Source organism: Lathyrus oleraceus, chromosome 4, assembly GCF_024323335.1.
Source record: "Lathyrus oleraceus cultivar Zhongwan6 chromosome 4, CAAS_Psat_ZW6_1.0, whole genome shotgun sequence".
Lineage (NCBI taxonomy): Eukaryota > Viridiplantae > Streptophyta > Magnoliopsida > Fabales > Fabaceae > Lathyrus > Lathyrus oleraceus.
The window spans coordinates 100,143,653-100,164,277 of NC_066582.1; the positions used below are offsets into that span (position 1 = coordinate 100,143,653).

Below are 20,625 nucleotides of genomic sequence, written 5' to 3' on the forward strand. Positions count from 1 at the left end.
TATTGGAACATGATGTTGGATGAACTAGTTAATCTAGGTGAAGAAAGACTAAATGCCTTTGAGATATTAAAATGGTAGAAGAAGAGAGTAGAGAACTCTTATAACAAGAAGGTAAAAATTAAAACATTTTCGCCTAAAGACTTGGTCTGGAAAGTTGTCCTTCCAATGGATCGAAAGGATAGGACCTTAGGGAAGTGGTCTCTCAAGTGGGAAGGTCCTTTTCAAATTTTGAAAGTATTCTCTAATGGTGCCTATGAGATTGAGGAACTTATCAAAGACAAAAGAATCTTGAGAGTAAATAGAAAATATTTGAAAAGATATAGGCCAACACTCCAAGAAACAAAAATAAGAAACGAGTAATTGTGTATGAGTTAAGCATAGCCAATATGGTAAAAGGTGCCAAAATGGTTTAAATTTGATTTAAAGGCCCAAAGGGCTAATATTCATTACAATCGAGACTTATATTCATTAAATCAAATAGGCAAAAAAATAAAAAAGGAGACTAGAACTAAAAAGGAAGATTGGCCTTGATCTGGAGGTACTTTGCTTTGAGAAGTTCCAGACGTTTCTCACATAAAGAACTTTTTGATCGGAGAGGTTTGATTACAGATTCAAGTTTTTGTGCTTTTTAGACGAACTCCATGCCGAATTTTAGTTCTTTAGCCATCAAGGCATCATCGAACTCCAGGAGTTCACTTTTGCTTCTTTCGGCTTCAGATACTTTTGCCTGCAGTTCTTCTATTTGTTTTCTCCACGAAACAATGTCATGATCATGGCCTTCGATCTTCTCTTTATTCTTTTGTTTCGTCTGCTCCAGTTCCATTGCATTGTTGGTCGACTCAGTGGCGGCATCCCAAGCAGCTTCCTCAGAACCAACTTTCTTTTCGATCTCCCTTATTAGTTGATGTAGTAGCTTATGATCTTCGACAGCTTGATCGATCATAGTGCTTATCTCCAAGATAACATTGGACACTTCAGGGGAAGCTTTTAGCAGATTTATTTGATTAAGAAGAGCCTTCAATGTTAAGGGGCAGAAGGATCAACCAGCACGAGCAGGAAAAAGTCACCCTTAAAGACTTTTTCCTTAATTTTTAAAAGCACTTCATCTGCAGGCGTGGCCGAAGGTTGATCATCAGATGTCGAAGCAGTGCTAAGGCTTTTCTCAGAAGAACTTTCCCTACAGCTTAACATAGCTTTCAAATATTCAAGGGGTTGGTTTCGTTTAGAGTAGCTAGTTCTTCTGCAGAGAGACCCCCAATGCTTCTTGTCGAAAGTCTGCCTCCTGGAATAGATGCAATTGTTGGAGTAGCAAGAGTTTGACCCTGAGTCTGTCCTTCGCCTATATCCTGGTCCCCCTCATCATTATTGTCCTCTTCTTCGAAGCCTCCATCATCATCACTAATGCTAAGTGGGGTCTGGTTACTTTTGTCTTCCTCCTCCATGACTGTATCTTCGCCATCGTTACCCTCTTGTTGGGGATCGACTGTGCCTTAGGTGTTGTGTGAGTTGTCTCCAGGATTGTCTTCAGCTTGAACTTATTTATCCACCACCATGGTATCTTGGTTCACTCCAGCTTCGTCCTCTTCGTTCGAATTGGCTTCATGATCAGAATCACTGGTGTGAGAGTGTTGGGTAGTGGTCTTTGGTGGTGAAGTATCAAGCTCACCAGCAATGGGCTGATTGATTTCACTCATGGAGTTTTTTTTAGATGATGGTCGATAGGTGGGTTCGCCAGCGCTATTTAGGACATCTGCTATGGAAGCTGGCGCGGAGCAAGTTGTAGCTTTTGTTCAAGCGGCAGTGCCTGCACCATCCTGAAACTAGAACAATCGAAAGATAAGTGGTGGAAGATAGTAAATCAACTAATCAAGATAGAGTGAGGTTTATTTTACCTTGTCTCCTTCGACCCCAGGGCTGGAGTTATCACTTTCGCTATGAGCCGATACTATCTTTGCCATGTCCTCAGGGCTAGGCTCTTGGATGGTTAGTGCAGAAGGCCTTTTCTTGGAAAGTTTTGTTGGAGGCTGGCTCAAAAGCGTCAGTGATCTTTGGTTGCTATTTTCTCTTCCTGGAAGTTAGGTCAAGCACAGGTGACATATCCTATTCGTCAGAATCTATTATGACAGGGGTTTCTATGGGTTTGTTTTGGATTTTTATGGGGGTTAGAGGAGGTTTTCGAGCAGCCTGAATTTGGTATTGGAGTGTTAGTACCATTAAACATAACAAAGATTAAAAAAGGCAAGATAAAGATATACCTTTGTAGGCTTGCTTCCTCCCTCAATCTTCGATTCGACTGGCCTTCTGATTGTTGGTTTCTTGGGTGGGACCCTGATGGCTAAAAAAATAATAACATAGAACAGTTAGTGCAAGCTAAGGGTAAATATCCTAATAGAGGGGTATGATTCGAGAAAAACCTTCCATTTCACACCTTCATATATGTCCAATTCGATGCAAACATCTTCGATCCCTATATGAAGATGCCCTTTGAAACTGTCTAGAGTATACTTAGTCGCAACCAGCCGCTGGGCTTTCTTCGGTGACTGTTGTCGAAGAATTTTAATGGATTCCCCACAGATAAACCATTATGGAAATGGAGGGGCAATGGCCACTCCAAAGTCAGCATTTGGTAGTGGAGGAAATTTTGGAGGAAACAATTCGAAAGCCATTTCGTAGTGTTTCTCATGTGGAACGTATGAAGGGATTTCCAGATTTTCCATTTTCTTTGAAAAATTTTCCTTTAGTGTGACAGCTGCTTCGCGGATTGTTTGACTAAGATCATCATGCATATAGGCAGTTTCAAAGTAATTTTGGAACGCTTGAATTTCTTTGATGAGCTTGTAAGTACCTTTTTTGGTTCTTTCCTGCACAAGAAGAAAAGCTTTGTCAAAATGTTGGATAAAGGAAGAGACATCATAGAACTCTTCAGTATAGTATATGTTCCACCATCTCCCAAAATATCGAGTGCAGAGGAAGTTAGGCTCGAAGTTGATAGGGGTGAGTTAGGTTTTTCCAGTGTATCTAGATATCTGTTTAAGGGTGGTAGCTTCATTATGGACTGCATTATAGAGGAGGAAGCTACCCTTTTGTCATACAAGCACTTTGGAAGAGCATGAATTAACCCAAATTGTCGAGATACAAGGTTGGGTTGATAAGCGATCAGAGTAACCTAGACCTTTGAGGGGTTTAGTTGAAGGGTTAGGATCCTAGGGGTCAAAAAGGCTTCCCAAAGTACCGGGAAGATAAGAAGAATGGAGTAGAGACTTCAACTTCAGGTATTTTTGTTATTGAAATTAATTTATCTACTTCTGCATCATGGGTATTAGATACTGGATGCGGTTCTCACATTTGTACCAATGTGCAGGGGCTAAAAAAGAGTAGAGATTGGCAAAAGGTGAAGTTGACCTACGAGTTGGCAATGGAGCAAAGGTTGTTGCTTTAGCCGTAGGAACTTTTGTATTGACTTTACCTAGTGGTTTAATAATTCAGTTAGAGAATTGTTATTATGTACCTGCAATTAGCAGGAATATTGTTTCTGTTTCTTGTTTGGACAAGTTTGGTTTTCATTTATAATAAAGAACAATTGTTGCTCAATTTATTTGAATGATATATTCTATGATACTGCACAAATGAACAATGGACTATATGTCCTTGATCTTGAAATGCCTATTTACAACATTAATACTAAAAGGATGAAACCTAATAAGTTAAATCCAACTTACCTTTGGCATTGTCGATTAGGCCACATAAATGAGAAACGCATTTCCAAACTCCATAAAGATGGACTCTTGGACTCTTTTGATTATGAATCATATGAGACATGCAGATCTTGTTTAATTGGAAATATGACAAAGTCTCCATTCACAGGAAAAGGTGAAAGAGCTAATGATCTTTTGGCCCTCATACATACTGATGTATGTGGACCACTGAACATACCATCCAGATGAGGTTTTCAGTACTTCATCACATTTACTGATGATTTCAGTAGATATGGTTATGTGTATTTAATGAAACACAAATCAGATTCCTTTGAAAAGTTCAAGGAATTCAAGAATGAAGTACAAAACCAACTAGGTAAGAATATTAAAACTCTTCTATCAGATCGAGGTGGTGAGTATTTAAGCCTAGAGTTTGATGACCATCTGAAAGAGTGTGGGATCCTATCCCAACTTACTCCTCCTGGAACACCCCAATGGAATGGTGTATCTGAGAGAAGAAATTGAACCCTGTTAGAGAAGGAAACACAAGTAGTTGTGGAAGAGCAACCTGCTCAAGTAGAACAAGACCAGCGTAGGTCAAGCAAGATACGTCGCCTACCTGAGAGATATGGATATCTCATAACTGATCAAGGTGATGTATTACTCATGGATCAAGATGATCATGTGACCTACCAAGAGGCCATAACTGGTCCCGAGTCTGATAAGTGGCTAGAAGCCATGAAATCTGAAATGGATTCCATGTACACAAACCAAGTTTGGACCTTGGTAGAGCCTCCTGTAGGAGTTAACCCTATAGGATGCAAGTGGGTCTTCAAAAAGAATACTGACATGGATGGTAAGGTACATACCTATAAGGCAAGACTGGTTGCAAAAGGATATAAACAAATTCATGGGGTTGACTATGATGAAACCTTTTCACCAGTTGCAATGCTTAAATCTGTTCGGATTTTACTTGATATCGTTGCATATCATGATTATGAAATATGGCAGATAGATGTCAAAACTGCTTTCCTTAATGGGAATCTTCTTGAGGATGTGTACATGACACAGCCTGAAGGATTTGACATACCAGAAGAAGCCCAAAAGATATGTAAGTTACAAAGATCAATCTATGGATTGAAGCAAGCTTCCAGAAACTGGAATCTTCGTTTTGATGAAACAGTAAAACAATATGGATTCATCAAGAACGAAGATAAGCCTTGTGTCTACAAGAAGGTTAGTGGGAGCATGATCATTTTCCTGGTATTATATGTAGATGACATATTACTCATTGGAAACGATGTCCCTACCCTACAACAAGTAAAGTCTTGGTTGGGGAAATGCTTTTCTATGAAGGACCTAGGTGAAGCAGCCTATATATTAGGAATCAGAATCTATAGAGATAGATCACAAAAATTTATTGGCCTAAGTCAGAGTACGTACATAGACAAAGTGCTAAGACACTTTAATATGCATGATTCCAAGAAAGGATTCATACCTATGCAACATGGCATGTGTCTATCAAAAACACAATCCCCTTCAACTAAGAAAGAAAGGGATCGCATGAATAAGATTCCATATGCATCGGCAATAGGATCTATCATGTATGCCATGTTATGTACTCGACCAGATGTCTCGTATGCTTTAAGTGCAACGAGTAGGTACGAATCTGATCCTGGTGATGCTCATTGGGTAGATGTCAAGAATATCCTTAAGTATTTGAGAAGGACTAAGGACTCATTCTTAATATATGGAGGTTGGGAAGAGTTGGTTGTAATTGGATACACCGATGCTAGCTTCCAGACAGATAAGGATGACTTTAGATCGCAATCTGGTTATGTGTTTTGCTTAAACGGTGGCGCTGTGAGCTGGAAAAGTTCAAAGCAAGATACAGTTGTTGATTCTACAACCGAGGCTGAGTATATTGCTGCCTCAAGTGCAGCAAAGGAAGATGTTTGGATCAAAAAGTTCATTAGTGAACTTGGCATAGTTCCTAGCATTATGGATCCCATTGGTCTCTATTGTGATAATAATGGTGCTATCGGACAAGCTAAGGAGCCTAGATCTCACCAACGATCCAAACACATACTTAGGCGTTATCACCTCATTCGAGAGATAATAGATAGAGGAGATATGAAAATATGCAGAGTACCTACACTTGACAATATTGCTGACCCACTGACAAAGCCTCTTGCGCAACAGAAGCATGATGGTCATACTAGATCTATGGGCATTAGGGGTATGCCTGATTGGCTCTAGTGCTAGTGGGAGATTGTTGGTGTAAGCCCTAGAGGCCAATACTTTTGGTACTTGTATCGAATTATTTATTAATAATAAAAGGCTTTTTCTTTATTATGTTTGTTTAATAAAGTCCCTAGAATAGCTAGTCTGTTTAATGTATCAAGTGTGACTTAATCCTGAGATCACATTAAACATAAGGAAACTATTCTTAAAGTATTCGTAGTCGAGCTTTATTATGAAGTGGGATAACATTAAAGCATTAAGACTATTATGTATATAGACTGATGATCACATCTCATGGATCATGGATAAGGAGTTATCAAGTCTTAAACATAGGTATGAATATTAAGAGTAATATTTATACTGGATTGACCCGCTATGAGAATACTATATAGAATGTTATGCAAAGTGTCATAAGTTATTCTCATAGTGATAATGGTGTATACCACCCTTCGACCTGAAACCACTATGGACCCTAGATGTAGAGTCGAGTGCCTTATTGCTGATCAAACGTTGTCCGTAACTGGATGACCATAAAGACAGTTGATGGATACTCCATGAAGCATGCTAAGGGACATGAGTGACCTAGATGGAATTTGCCCATCCTGCGTAACAGGATAAATGTCTATGGGCCCAATATTGAACTGGACAAGGATGACACGGTCTATGCCTTGTGTTCAATATAGACATAAGGGCAAAAGGGTAATGTACACATAAGTATTATCACAGAAGGATTCGTCAGATCACATGACATTTTCGTGTCTTGGGTAGCAGTGATGTGTTGCTAGATACCGCTCACTGTTTATTATGTTAAATACGTTATTTAATATAATTGCCAATGCTGCGAAAACCTACAGGGTCACACACAAAAGGACGTATTGATGAGAGATAGAGTAACTAAGGAATACCGTAATGTACGGTGCACTTAAGTGAATTGTAGAACATTGTAAGGTACGGTGTACTTAAGTAGAATACTAAATATGGTAAGGTACCACGCGCTTAAGTGATTTTGGCATATTATAAGAGATGGGCCACATACACTTGAGTGTGCTTTTTAGCTTGCAGCCCACACAAGTAGTTCTATAAATAGAACCCTTGTGTAGAAGCATTTGTGTAGTTGCAATTTCGTCTCTCTCTCTCTCTCTCTCTCTCTCTCTCTCTCTCTCTCTCTCTCTCTCTCTCTCTCACACACACACACACACACACACACACACACACACTCAAAGCATTCATTTGTAGCAGCTAGCACTGAGATTGAAGGAATTCGTTCGTGTGGACTGAGTAGAGGCGTTGTCATCGTTCAATGTTCGTGATCGCTCCGTAGATCTGCATCAAAGGTTACAATCGCCACAAGAGGTAACGATTCTATCACTGATCATGCTCATTCGTAAGGATCACTAAAGGAGAAATTTTAAATTCCGCTGCGTTTTGGATCGCTCTTCTCCTTCAATGGTATCTGCATAATCAATCTTAGGGTCATACGTGTGTCCAGTGGGTTTTAGCCTTGTGATAACGGCTAGGTCGAAAAGTGTTGGTATGGCTATGCCACATGGGAGGTGGAAAGTGTAATGTGTATTATCCCAAAAATACAGTGAAGAAACCAACATGGATGCACTATACTCCAATCCTACTTTCGACAACATTATCAGGTCGTAAATTCTCATGTATTTCCAGTTTTGGGCTTTGGTTTTTTCTATTTTCTTTAGCCATTCCAAATAATATGTTGGGTCTTTGAATGAGGGAGTAACACGAAAAACCCTAAATTTGTTGTTCATGAATCTCAAATCCATGGTTTCATTAGTGTTTGGGTTTTCAGCAGCGGTTAGTTCAACCCTAGGTTTCTTCGCTTGCCCTATGGGCTTACATTTATGGTAAGAGGGGAAGTATTCTTTAAGTTTGCTAAAATCAGTGTCTAAATCAGTCAAAGGTCTAGATAATGCATGAGTTTTGCCAGAAACAGAAATAGGGATAAGTACCTGGGAAGCGTAGATCCTGCGTTGTTCCTCCATTTTGGGTTCTGGGATGTATTGTTGATTACCCACCATTACTAGATTAGGTAATATGGCGAAAGGAGGGAGTTCCGAAATCTTCTTGGGAGCTTTTGATTTGACATTCGTTGTCTTGATAGCTTTTCTCACTTCTTTGGGGGTTTTGCTTGAGGTTTCCATCGTTATTGAAAGTTGAGAAAAGAGAAGGTAATCTGGGTTTTTTGATTAAAGATTGTTTGAGGATGAATAGTTAGAGTGCTTGAAAGTTTAGAAAGCGTAAAGAGTGAAATTGGTAAGTTTGTGGCTTTTATAAGCATGCTTGGGAGGAAAAAACATTTCAAATCAACATTAATTGCTGACAAGTTAGTGGAACACGTGTCTTTCTTAGATGGTGTGATGGAGAGGTGGTAATTAATTCAAAAACCCACGATCTCCTAGAGTCTAGGAAAAGTGATGATTGAAAAGGTTCGGTTGTGGGCTGAAGAGACATGGTTAGGAAAAAGATAATGATGACTCTGACATCACTAGACAGCTGGGAGAAACTAAAAAGTTTTGTAACATTGGAACATTTGGAAATTAAGCCAAAATTGCCAAAGACGTCGAAGCATGTTCTCAAAAAATTCCTTTTCTTCTATGTGTCGAAAATCACATTTGGGGGGGGGGGGGGGGGGGGGGTGGGGCAATTTGTTGGCTGCTAATTTCGACGCCCATTGTAAAAGGTAGAAAATGGGATTTTTTATCGAAGGTGCTTTCGACTGAATCTGATGTTAGAGGCTCTAGTCGAAAGTCCTTGGATAAGGAGGATCAGTATGCAGGAAAGGACTTAGAAATATTCTTTAGTGTTTGAAGATTGTTTTGACTCGAAATTCAAAATTCAAATTAAGGAGGGAACTTTGTTCGTATCTGAAGTTGTTGAAGGAACACGTGGAGCCTAATGGATAGTTGCATCCATGCAAAGCGCCATTTGTCTCAACGTGATTAAGAGGCCGTTAGAAACGGTTATTTCGATTAATATAAATAGAGGGTCTTAGTTTTAGGATCGGTGTGTGTCAAAGTTTGTACAAAGTCTGTAAAATTTACCAAGTACCAGTGTGTAGAGAAAAGTAAATTAAGAAATGTACGTTCATTAACACCATTGTCATTTACTTTGAAGTAATGCAATTTATCTTTATATTTTCCAGAAATACTTCTTTATTCCAAGGATTCATCTTTGTTGCTAAGTTATTTTTGTTTCCTACAATGCTTCTCTTTAATTTGTGTTGATCTTTAACTGTCTAAGTATTTTTACTAATTAAAATCATTACAATATTGTCGAAGTTTTCACATTCACTAGAGTTCACTTTAAACAATTAACACATGTCCTAGGATCAATCTGATTCATCCTGTAAGTAACCAAATTTAGTAATTTGGAAGATCAACTGTTGTTTACCAATTTTCACGGTAAACACGAAGTTAACAATTTGAAGCTCATTTCTTTAGCAAATTCTTGCATCTTTCGACCAGTAAATACTGACCCTTGATCTATTGTGACAGTCTCTAAGATTCCAAATTTATAAATAATATGTTTCTGGAAAAGATCGATCACATCTTCCTGGCTTACATTTGGTAAAGGTATAACTTCGATCCATTTCGTAAAATAATCAATGCCCATGATAATGCGAAAACGTATCGTATTTTTGGCTTCATATGCATTGATTTTTACTTGATTAACACTTATTATTATGCAGTATTTTATGTTTATTGCAAGTATTTGTCAAAAAAAGGTTTACAAGCAACCAAAGTGGAAAATGGCAAAAAGGAAAGAAAAAGAGAAGAAAATGGAGAAAAATAGAGAGAATGGGCCACCATACCAAATGGGCTTGTGGCGCCTGTAGCGGTGTATTCGTCACTTTATGATTTATTGATTAAATCAAAAGCAAAGTATACAAAGAATCGAGTCGCCACCGCACTTTTATTTATCCAAAGGAATGGCTAAAAAGCGAACAAAAGCCTAAGAAGTTTTACACATAGAAAACTAATGAAAAGATCAGAGATCTGGGTAAGGGGTTAATTACGCAATGGGAAGGTGTTAGGCACCCAAAACGTCCTAGGTACTCCTAGGGAGCCCTTTTCACACTTGTTGTATGAAATGTTTATTTGTTATGAAAATATTATTGTGCAAACATGATTGGGAAGATGAGAAAAGAATATACAAATTATTATTTTTGTGTTTGAACGGATGAACCCGTTGCCTACGTACCTTTCCATGGAAGGTAAGGATCAAAACGCCGTAGTTCGGCTAAAAGATTTCCAAAATATGAGTGGGTTCATTTTAAACAAAAGCCCTAAGGTCTTTCGTTATCCACGGGAGAAAACTCAACCTTATACAAACAACAAGTCCACCATGTGAGAAAAGCTTCAACTTCCTAGTGAGGGGTTAACCCTATAATAAGCAAGGAAGTCTTACAATTCAATCACTAAGGATAAGAAGGTGAGATTAATATCAACCAACTAGGATAAATCAAACCTATGGCTAATGTATGAAAACTTATCAAGAATGGACAAAGCCATAAAATAATTGAATGAGTTGGATTAACCAATTAGGATTTATTCAAAAAGAATGGTCAAAGTATGATTAGAATTCAATTCAAAGAAGTATTATGAAATGGAGTTTGAAAATCAAAGGCCTAAAGCCTAGGTTTCTAATTTGAAAAGAAATGAAAATGTTTGCACAATATTTTTCAGGTTTTTGGATTAGCATGCAAATGGAGGTTTAAAGAAGCAAAAGGTGGAAGGGTGAGGGAGTAAAACTTCTTAGATGTTCACCTCTTGAAATCATATGTAGATGATTCAAGTGATTCCTTTGGAATAGGCAATGAGCAAATGGCGAATAAAAAATGGATATCGGATGCCAATCAATGGACTTATACCAATCTCCTAAACGAACATGGATATCGGATACCAATCAATGGATTTACACCAATCTCCTAAAACAAAAACAATGATACCGGATGCCAATCAATGGACTTATACCAATCTCACAAACAAACATGGATACCAGATACCAATCAATGGATTTACACCAATCTCCTAAAACAAAAACAATGATACCGGATGCCAATCAATGGACTTATACCAATCTCACACCATATCATTGGAACAACTGCCAAGTAATGGACTTATGCTTGTCTCCTCCATGGACAAAGCAAAAATGCTATAAAGCAAAGTTTATGAAATGATATACACATGATGATGATAAATGCACAAAGGCACACTCAAGCAGATATGCACAGATGAATCAAGTAAGCAAACACACAAGTCAATTAGCACACACTATATACAATCAATTAGGCTCAAGCAAGGTTAGACTTTAAAGTCAACTGGAATGGGGTAATATGAGCTCTTAACCCTAACATTGAGAGTTAGGGTGAAGCAGATGAAAAGGAGATGAGGGGTGTGCCTCATAGCTCTTATCCCTGGCCTGGGAGAGCTTTAAACAATGGAAAGTGTGGGAGTTCAAAAAGTTGGAACTCTTCTCCACAAATGATTTGACTCTATAAGATCTTGGGTTAATATCCACAATGCATCAACATGTTATGTGAGCAAAAGGATGACACACTGAATAGTAGGAGATGGACTACACATCTCTTTTATCTACCAATTGCCTCATAAGAGGACTTTTCCTGCTTGGCACAAAGAGTAAACAATCACAAGCATTGCCTCTTAAGGAGGACTTCAGACAGGTGCCTGCCCAAATAACAGGACAGGTCTTCCAGACTACATGAAGAAGAGAGGTTATACCTAAGTGGTTAAGCAACCAAGCAAAAGCAAGTTCAAAGTGAACTTAAGCAACTAATGTACCTGTGGAAACATCAAACAAATCAGTACAACTATACAGACAAACAACCAACAGTTAATATCAACAGTCAAACCCAATAAGCAAAGGCATAAGCCAAAGTCAAGCTCAAATTAGTTAACAACCCTACAAAACACACAATGTTAGTATCCAAAGGCAAACATCAAATGCTCAAATGATGAAGCATCATGAACCATATAACTTGGATGTTCAACCTGAAATCAAAGCTCAAACATGAGAGGCAAACCACTAGGTCAAAGCCTAGGGTCAAAGATGGAGAAAAAATTTAAAACAGAAGCTGAAAATTATCATGAATCAACTTCAAACATATCTTGAAACAATCCAAAAGGTCTCACATCAATATCATATACCAAATCCATTTCATGATCAATTGAAGTTCAAGACTATTTTAAAGCACAAATGTGACCAACTAGAATGAAAAATCTCAATAAAATCAGAAAAGATTCAAATGATTCCCAGAAAATTCATGTTCATTCACAACATCCATAATATGCATCATGCAAAAAATCAGAGCAATTGGAATTCATTTGATATGGAAATCACATCACATAAGATGAACAAGCAAAGGTGTGACACAAATTGTCACACCTACATTCACATGATCATAAAACAGCAACCACAAATGGTAAAAATACCAAATTAACACCAAAATGTCAAGCCAAGAGTCTAGTTTCATCATGCAAATTTTCAGATCCATTGGATAAAAACTCAGCGTCTCACAAATGATATGGAAAGGCAAGGTACAAAAGGTATACATGTTCACAAACCCTAGGGCAAAACAAAATCCAGCCAAGCACAATTTATGGAAAAATAACCAAAAAATAATAGACAGAAAATATGACATCATGCAAAAAACCACATATTTTTTGGATCATTTATCAATTTAATATGAATTTATGAAGATGAAGAAAAATGAAAAAATGATATGAGAAGCATATGAACACATGGAGAAAAAAATAAATGAAGCAATGGAAATATGCTGGCACGGAGAATCGAACCGAAGCAAAATTCAAATTGGCGCGCGCGTTGGCTGAAACGCAACCGTTTTGGTACAAACCCTAAGTACACGTGCATGCATAATCCGCAGGTAAAGGCGATGAACACGTAGCAAAATTCGCAGGTAACTGTATGAAGGTTGCAACAAAATTCGTAGGTAACTGGAAAATCTGGAAATCATATGAAGAACACGATGAAGATCATGAAGATCTTCATCCAATTTTTTCCAGAAATTCTCAAAATATATAGAAATCACAAATGAGCATGGCATCGTAAAGATCTTACATCATACAACAAGAATCAACAAGCATTTCATCAAAAAACATCACAACACGCATGGATCGAAGCAAGGAAGATTCATTATCAAAACTTTAAACAACCAGTTCTCACTCAATTTTGCACGAAATTCATTGATTCAAAGCTCATAATACTCAGTGTATCAAGATCTATAACATCAACATAATAATTTCAAGAATTAAAGAGGTCGATTTAGAACCTTGCTGGAGTGCAGAACTGGAATTTTGTTGATCCAAGGCTTGCAAAGCTCAAACAGTTCCTCTACAGTGCTTGAATAAGTGATTGGAAGAGGAAATTCAGCTCAATTGTACACAATCTTGCAAGAATCTTGATTTGCCATTGTAGCTTCAAGCTTTACAAATGCTCCAACCTTGCACGATTTCTACTGGTTCTATGGATGATCCTGCTCAAGATCAACTCAACAACAAGAATTAAGCAAGAAAATGAATTGAAAATGAAGAAATTGGAAGAAAATTTTGAGAGAAAAATTTGGTATTCTAGATCTAGATCTGAAAATTGTGATGTTGTTATGAAATTCTGTTAGGGTTTTATGTTATATACTCCCTCCTAATCATACTCTAATCAAGATTAACCAATGCTAATGAAAATGGATTAAGTTTGGAGGTGCTTTGACAAATTTTGGTTTTCACCCTTATGCATGGAAATGGCATGTGAACAGTACACGAGTTCAAGTTAATTTCACTTAAAATGAATTTTTAAAATCATTGGAAAATGGCAAAATGCTCAAATAATTCACCAATTTTAAATTTCAAGATTTCCCTCCAAAAATTCAAGAATTGGCAAATAATTATATGATGACAATTGATGAAATGCAATGCAATATTTTCAAATTAGAGGTCAAAATGAGAAATTAGCAAAAAGAACCACTTGAATTGGAGCTTTGGTTGAGAAGTTATGCACATTTGAATCTCCATGTACACCTTGCCATGTTTTGATCATATCTCTTTAACCACACATGAGAAATTGATGATCTTGGACTTTTTGAAAATGGGAGAGAAAGATCTAAAACTTTCATGTTCAACAAAATTTCATTTGAAGCATTTTTGATGATGTAATTTGAAGTTGAAGTTAGGTTAAAACCTTTCCATTTTTGGCAATTTTGAATTATAGGTCACTTTCTATTTTTGGAAAGTTTTGACCTGACTTTATTTTCTTCAATGTTGATGTTTGAAATGTCAAATGAGACTTGTTTGAACATGAATGAAGTATTTCTAATCACTTCCCACCTCCAAATCCACAGTTGACTTGGCAGTTGACTTTCTAGGCTTCTAGTTGACCTGGCAATGTTCTAATGAAATTCAAGCCTCTACCACTTGGGATTTTGCTTCAAAATAACATCATAGCTCACATGAACTCTTGATAATTATTGTGGTGTCCAAATTCTCAAGAATGGCCACCATCTATTGCTCAATGACTGCCTTTGACTGTCTTGACTGTTGATTGCTTCATCTGCAAGACAAGGGTTAGATGACATATTTTTGTACTTTTGGTTAGTCATAAAAAGAAAAGCAATGATATACAAATGCAAAACATGATTGGTGATCAAGAAACACTCTCAAAAAGATGACCCACCCACTGGGAAAGAGGCAAGGTGCACAATGATCCTTGAGGCAATGATATGGTATGATATGATGCCATGAGGGATCTTAGGGACAAAATTGGGGTCTTACAGCGCCCATCACTTGGATGTGTGGCGCCCGCCACATGATCCAAAGAGGGTGGTGACGCCCACCACAAAGCATGAAGATTGTGGCACTCAACCCTAAAATTGTGGCGCTCGTCACGGAGTCAAAAACTAGGGTTGTGGCAACTGCAACAACCCAGTCTTCCCTACTTTTTCTCCATGATTTTAGCCACGAATACACTCATCTTTAGCTAGAATTTTGGGAAGTGGAAAATATATAAGGATGGCAGTTTCTCCATGCCAGACTCCTCCTCTCTTCCAGCTTTCGATCGTACGCTTAATTTTAGTCAGATTTTATTTTCTTTAAGTTTTCTAGGCAGTTTTTCTTACTTTGTAAAAGTGATGGTTTCTCCATATCGGGGACTATTGCAATTTATTTTACGCATTTTGAATTCAGTTGTAACAATTACTCATTGCCAAAGCCTGCTGATATTATTTTAATTGAAGAATCAAGATTCAGTTCCAGTTCTCAATTCGTAATCCAGGTTTTATTTTGATTAGTATTTTATTTATTTATGCCTTATTGTATGTTTGATTTTCCAAATACCATGTTTGTTACCGGATCCATGTCCGGCTAAAGCCTTAGGTATCAGTATGTAAAGACCATTGAAACGACGGGATTCGTAAATAATCGGTGTTAGTTTTTATAAAACTTATTTTTCCGGTTTTTAGTTTCTTATTTTAATCAAACTGTTTTTTGTACGAGAGTACAAAACAAACTAAGGTTACGGTCAACAAGAACAAGAGTTTGAGATTTTAACCAGATAGCTGAAACTAGGCATTAATCCTAAACACAACGAGAGCACTTTAGGATTAATTATACTTTATTCATACTCAAAAATTACTTTTAGATTCAACATGAGACCGCGAGAGCCAAGCATTCTGGTTTAAGAGTATGGTCAGAGTCAATAAAACGAGAGTGTGAGACTAAGTCTTTTTTATAAATAATTTATACTGAAGAATATTTTGACCAATAAGATCACACCAAATATCTATCGAATCCCCGAAATTTGATGCGTTACATACCGATATCCCTTTATCAAATATCTTTATTAATATTCTGTTTACGTTATAGTTATTTCTCTTTATCCCTCCAATCTTAGAATGATCATCAGCCTTAGATTTACATAGTAACATTAGATAATGATACATTTAATTATTAGTCCCTGTGGGTTCGATAATCTTTAAAACTACGCGATCGGACTGTGCACTTGCAGTCACGATTCCCATATACTTACTAAGTCGCGATCAAGTTTTTGGCGCCGTTGTCGGGGACTAATTTAGTCGATACCGTAACTCCGGTGTTGCCTAGTATAGACTAAGGCAAACAATTCTTTTTCCCTTTCTACACTTGTCGAATGTATGCCAAGTACTCACTCTCAAGGCGAGAAGTTAAAGCTACCGTTTGACGAACCTAAGCGTTATCTTATATTAGAATGCCAAATACGATATTTGATACGAGAACATCGTATCAAGCTAAATCTTCCCGATCTTAATATCCTTATTCCTAAACCAGTTATTTAACCAGAGATGGCCAAAGGAGTGAAAAACCATCCTCTTAAGTACTATGCAATCCCTTCGCGGGATGAACCACATAACAGCATCGCTGCCCCTGCCATCGAGGCAAATAATTTCGAGCTAAAACCTTCGTTGTTGTCAGCCGTACAGTAAAACCAATTTTCAGGTAGTCACATGGAGGACCCGAACCTACATTTGTCAGTGTTTTTTCAATACGTAGACACAGTAAAAGCAAATGGTGTCAGCCTTGAAGCTATAAGACTACGTCTTTTGCCATTCTCACTAAGAGATATAGCTAGAGTTTGGCTCTAGTATCTACCATCCAACTATGTCACTACGTGGAACGACTTGAAGAAAGTTTTCTTAACACAATATTTCCCACCTAGTAACACGGTTATGCTAAGAGCCCAAATAAACGGGTTTAAACAAAAAGATAACGAATCACTTTTTGAAGCTTGGGAGGGATACAAAGACATGATGAGGCTTTGTCCACATCACGGTCTAGAAGAATGGTTGATCATCCATACCTTTTACAACGGTCTCTTGTACAACACAAGATTGATAATAGACGCCGCCGCAGGTGGCGCACTGATGGATAAACCCTACAATGAGGCCTATCAACTTATCGAAAGTATGGCCCAGAATCATTACCAGTGGGGAAGCGAAAGAACCTCCATAGAGAAACCTCCAACGAAAGGCGGTATGTATGAATGAAGCAGTCTTGACCATGTCAACACCAAGGTAGACTCTCTTACTCAAACGATAGACAACTTGACCATAACACCCGCAGCCACCGTGGTTGCCGTAGCACCAAATTACGAGATATGCGAAGTTCCGGGGCATGCTGCCCCAGAATGTCAACTCTTGGCAGGAACCTCCACAGACCATGTGAACTATGCTCAAGGAAACCCTTACTCGAACACCTATAACCCAGGTTGGAAGAACCATCCTAACTTTTCGTACAAAAACAATAATGCATTGTATGCACCTAACCAAGCACCTGTTGTACCACCAGGATATCATAAAGCTGCCACAAATACTCAAAATGCTCCTAGGAAGTCGAACCTAGAAATAATGATGGAAAACTTCATAGCTACCCAAGCCCAAACAAATAAGGATTTCCTAAATCAAAACATATACACTAGTGAGCAAATCAAGCAGTTAGCAAACAATGTAGACGTGTTAGCCATCCATAACAAAATGTTGGAAACACAAATCTCACAAGTCGCTCAACAACAAGCACTGACTGCTGCTCCTGCAAGCACATTTCCTGGACAGCTGCAACCAAACCCGAATGGTCATGCAAATGTTATTATACTACGAAGTGGGACAGAACTAGACGAACCGGCCGACCCTAGAATTCAAAACCCATCCATGCACCAAGACCCTGGTAAGGAAACTGAGAAGGAAGAAGATCAAGCGGAAGATAAAAACGAAGAGGCCATAGAGAAATAAGAATCTTATGTGCCTCCACCACCATATAAACCCCTTATCCTTTATCCTTAAAGACTTGTTAAATCTAAAAGTGTAGGGCAATTTAAAAAATTCGTAGAGCTTCTAAAACAATTGAATATCACAATACCCTTTACAGAAGTCATCACTCAAATGCCCTCATATGCTAAGTTTCTCAAAGAAATCTTATCTAACAAGAAGAAGATAGAGGATAACAAAACTGTTACACTTACTACTGAGTGTAGCGCCATAATACAAAACAATATGCCTCCTAAGTTGAAAGACCCGGGTAGTTTATCCATACCCTGTTTAATAGGAAAGTTTGTCATAGACAAAGCACTATGCGACTTAGGAACCAGTATTAGCTTAATGCCCTTATTCATACGCGAAAGGCTAAAAATGGGAGAACTAAGACCTACGAGGATGTTCGTACAACTTGCAGATCGTTCTGTTAAATTTCCCGTAGGTATGCTAGAAAACATTCTGGTATGCATAGGACAATTCTATATTCCTACTGATTTTATAATCATGGATATAAAAGAGGATTCCAACATCCCTATCATATTAGGAAGACCGTTCCTAGCTACCGCCGGAGCTATTATAGATGTTAAGAAAGGCAAGCTAACCTTCGAAGTTGGTGAGGAAAAAGTCGAATTCATTTTGACACAATTCCTAAAGGCACCAGTTATAGACGATACATGTTGTCTACAAGATGTCAACGACGAATGTATAAGAGAAATGGATAATGAACAAACAACATACTCCGAAATACTGAAAATTCCAAGGCCTCCTACTTTTGAAGATGAAAATTGGAGTAAGGAATACCAAGATGATAGCCTAAGCGAATGCCTAGCACTAACGCCCGATCATATGCCTTACCCAAAGAAACCAGCCCTAGAACTTAAGATGCTACCCAAAAATATAAGGTACGAACTCCTAGACACTGAACTCGAGCGACTTGTAATAGTCAATGCAGACTTAAGGCAGATAGAGACCGAAAAGCTCCTACATGTTTTGAGAAAATACCCAACTGTTTTAGGCTACAATATCTCATATCTAAAAGGAATAAGCCCTTCCATATGCATGCATCGCATAATGCTAGAGGAAGACAGTAAGACCTCTAGAGAACATCAAAGAAGGATAAATCCCATTCTGAGTGATGTAGTAAACAAAGAAGTGCAGAAGTTGTTAGAAGCGGGTATTATCTACCCGATATCCGATAGTCAATGGGTCAGCGCAGTACATGTCATACCGAAGAAGGGAGGCGTCACAGTTGTTAATAATGAAAAAGGTGAATCTATAGCATAAAGAGTGGTTACTAGAAGTAGAATGTATATTGATTATAGAAAATAAAACAAAGCCACTTGGAAAGATCATTTTCCTTTACCGTTTATCGATCAAATGCTTGAATGATTGGCTAAGCATTCTCACTTCTTTCACTTAGACGGTTATTCAGGATTTTTCCAAATTCCTATTCATCCTGACGACCAAGAGAAAACGACCTTCACATTTCCCTATGGTACATTCGCCTACCAACGAATCTCATTCGGACTGTGTAACACTCCTGCAACATTCCAAAGATGCATGATGTCAATTTTTTCTGATTTTATAGATGACATAATGGAAGTCTTCATGGATGATTTCTCTGTATGCGGACAAATCTTTGAAGGTTGTTTATCGAATCTTGAAATGGTACTTAAAAGATGCGTAAAAGTGAACCTCGTGCTAAACTGGGAAAAATGTCATTTCATGGTCTGACAAGGGATCATACTCGGACACATAGTATCCGATAAGGGGATTGAAGTTGACAAGGACAAAATAGAAGTTATAGAAAACCTTCAGCCTCCGAAAACCATAAGAGAAATACGAAGCTTCTTAGGACATGCTGGTTTCTATCGACGATTCATTAAAGATTTCTCGAAAATCACCAAACCACTGACTGGCTTATTGATGAAAGACGCCGAATTCATCTTTGATGACAAATGCCTAGCGGCATTTGAACAACTTAAAACAGCTCTTATTACCGCACCTATCATGCAACCGCCCGATTGGAGATTACCCTTTGAAATCATGTGTGACGTTAGTGACTATGCTGTAGGCGTGGTCTTAAGGCAAAGAAGGGATAAGAAACTTCATGCAATATACTATATAAGTAGAACCCTAGACCCTGCACAGATGAACTACGCCACCATAGAAAATGAACTTTTAGCCTTAGTGTTCGCTCTGGATAAATTATGTTCCTACCTAGTAGGAGCAAAGATAATTATCTATACTGACCATGCTGGAATTAGGTACATGTTAAAGAAAAAGGACGCCAAACCAAGACTCCTAAGGTGGATCTTACTATTACAAGAGTTTGACCTAGAAATCAAGGATAAGAGGGGCGTTGAAAACGTCATGGCCGATCACTTGTCAAGAATGGAAGGTATTGAACCTGAGCGAGTGCCTATAAACGATGATTTCCCGTACGAAAGACTCATAGCCCAACTGGAAAGCAATACAGCTAAATACGCATTAACCCATAAGGATACTAAAACAAACGAGGCAGTGGAAGCAATTTACACTAAAACCACACTGCCATGGTACGCTGACTTCGTCAACTACTTAGCAACTAGGGTGCTTCCACCAGACTTGACTTACCAACAAAAGAAAAAATTCTTCAACGATCTTAAACATTACTATTGGGATGAGCCTCTTCTTTTCAAGATAGGCGCCGACGACATTTTCCATCGATGTGTCCCTGAAGATGAGGTAGAAAATGTAATCTTCCACTGTCATTCTGCTCCCTATGGAGGACATGCAAGCAACTCGAAGACTTGCGCTAAGATCTTGCAAGCAGGCCTTTTCTGGCCCACTCTATGGAAAGATGTCCACATC

The 20,625-nt window shown here is 38.1% G+C and overlaps 1 non-coding gene across 1 annotated transcript; it reads right to left on the reverse strand.

Annotated features, from left to right (window-relative positions):
• Nucleotides 1–16,692: 16,692 nt before the first annotated feature.
• On the reverse strand, nucleotides 16,693–16,799 carry LOC127077051 (small nucleolar RNA R71). Its single transcript, XR_007787038.1, has one exon. It is a non-coding gene; the product is annotated as a small nucleolar RNA R71 (small nucleolar RNA).
• Between the last annotated feature and the right edge of the window lie 3,826 nt (nucleotides 16,800–20,625).